The 2480-nt window shown below is 32.8% G+C and overlaps 1 long non-coding RNA gene across 1 annotated transcript; it reads right to left on the reverse strand.

Annotated features, from left to right (window-relative positions):
- Positions 1–298: 298 nt before the first annotated feature.
- LOC145039142 (uncharacterized) lies at positions 299–869 on the reverse strand. The gene is made up of 3 exons (XR_013679753.1): positions 740–869; positions 443–547; positions 299–367 (listed from the first exon to the last, which is right to left on the reverse strand). It is a non-coding gene; the product is annotated as an uncharacterized LOC145039142 (long non-coding RNA).
- Between the last annotated feature and the right edge of the window lie 1611 nt (positions 870–2480).

The following is a 2480-nucleotide window of genomic DNA, read 5'->3' on the forward strand; positions in this document are numbered from 1 at the left end:
TCGCAACAATTTGGTTAACAAAGGAAATAAGAATTTGAAAAGAGTATTGGAATATTATAAGTAGAGACCAAGTGCAACTGAAAAATGTAACATTTAAACTTAGACTGATAATAAGTTTTTTTATTTTACTGAGAAAAGGTAAAAGACCAAGTGCAAACCTCTAATCTAACAAAATTGTTTTCTTTATTGTCATGTGCAGCTTCCTATTGTCATTTTCAAGAAGTTACTTAATAAATGATGGGTGAAATAGGAAAGCTTAAATACCAAAACTTGCATATCTTACATTTTGGATCTGATCATGAATCTTGTCTTCTCTAAACTTCAACATCATCTTTGTGCACTTATTGTCATCCTCTCTTTGACGAACCTAAAACTAAATTTCAGTTTTAAATACAATATGTGAGTGATGTCATATTACAGACCAAATTGGATAACAATTTACCAGTCGATTTAACTGTTCTATTTCTGCTTCAAGTTGTTTAATAGAAGCTTCCGACATTTGCTCTCGCCTCAAGGCTCCAGTCAATGAAGTCTCTAAAGATTTCAGCTGAGAAACAGAATGAATACAAGTAAATGAGACCCAAAATGGTAAAATCATCAAACAACAAGGTTTTGTCGGCTTTTTAGTATCTAGTTGAAAAACAAGTATAAATAGTAGCTAATCGTTATAATTTCTTGTGAATTAGCACAGTGAAATAGTAGGTAAAACATGAAACCCCCTAAATATTACTTAGTATACCTGTTTAGAGGAAACCTTCAGGATTTTGTTATCATGTCCATTGCAATCATTCTCGTGTTCTTGGGTAGCCTCTTCAATGACTTTTGGACCAAATGCTAAAGACCTGGATGTATTGTTCCTCTTAAGGATAGCAAGCTCCTCCTGATTGAATAGAAAGTTGGTTACTTTATAGAATATTGATACAATTTTATTGGGTTTGAAAAAATAACAACAGAAGAAAAGAATTACCTTTAGCGGTTGTATTTGTTGTTGAAGCACCATGATATCTTAGGAGGCATCTTCATTTACAACACCCTTGGAAACAGAAAACAAGATGAAAAGTTTAAAAATCGTGCTTTGAATAAGATCAAAATTATGTAACTTGCTTTCATTGTTCTGAATAAGTTTTGCACGCTGAGCAAACTTGAGAGTGTTTAACGTTTCAATTGCAGAACTGACATGGAAAGACAAGATAAGATGATTGGTTTATCATTAAAAATTAGGAAGAAAACAAGAAAGATGGATTATTAAATAAAAGTAAAAATATATGAACATACCATATCGAGGGACTAACATTAGCAATTATCATTGTTTTCGAATTACCACCCAACGAGTCGTGCATAACATGGTGTAACTTGTAAACATAAGAAAACGAAAAATGACGCTGAAGTTCACAGCAAACAAAAAATTAAAAGTTTACAGTATTCACCTGTAGAAGAAATGTCAATCTTGAATCTCTATAAGGAACATGGCGTGTCCTTGCATTAGCACCATCTACTAGAACCATTATCACATGACTAGAAAGATAGATTCCATGTTACAAATATGGGAGGAAAACAAAACAAGAAAAAGTACAGCAAATAAACTTGTTCATACCCTAGTGTAGATAATGATTTGTTTATATTTGCAACTTCCTTTAATCATTCACCTTCAGCACCCGAAGTTTTTTGTCTATTAAGACAAAAGGAAAAGGTTTGATGAGTAACAAAACAAGAAACTATAAAAAAAGGATTGTAATCAAATGCAGCACCTTTCTGAACCAGCCAGATCAACAAGATTCAGCCTTGCAAATCTAAGGTTAAATGTCGAGTCTTTCTCCCACCTACTTTCAATCACACATGTGAAAACACTGTGGGAACGACTGCTTTCTCTATTCATGTTTGTTGCAGAAACTCTCCTATTTGCAGAACCCTATATGTCAAGAAGCACAACAGTAATGAGAAAAAAGGTAAAATAAGTAATGTCATTTTACCATGAGTCATGAGATAGTTAATACTAATTACCCGACTTAGAAGCCTAAGGATATCACCCACAGTGTGAACTTCACATTCTGTAAGATTTTCCACATACACACCCTTCTTGACATCCTCCCTTAGCTGAAAACTAGAGAAAGTTAGAAAACTGTAGTACTTGTAAGGTACTAAGGTTATTAAACAACTAAACTTACTTGCAAATTTGTAGATGAAGGGTCAAGAAGATCAGCAATTTGCTCATTGTAAATTCTTAGAAAAGAACACTTGCAATTGTATGTTAATCTTTCATCCATTCGACTCTCTTCTTCCTGTACATTGGAATGAAAATTGCATTTTCAAGGTGAAGAAATAAAAGAGTGTGAGCTAGAAAATAAAGATACAAATATGGTGTATTTAATTTTATATATATATATATATATATATATATATATATACACACACACACACACAAGAAAGGTTGGTCACTATCCAACAACTGATAAAGAGCCTACATGTCTCCCATCCCTGTA

The sequence above is a fragment of the Lactuca saligna genome, chromosome 4 (genome assembly GCF_052625555.1).
Source record: "Lactuca saligna cultivar CGN05327 chromosome 4, ASM5262555v1, whole genome shotgun sequence".
Lineage (NCBI taxonomy): Eukaryota > Viridiplantae > Streptophyta > Magnoliopsida > Asterales > Asteraceae > Lactuca > Lactuca saligna.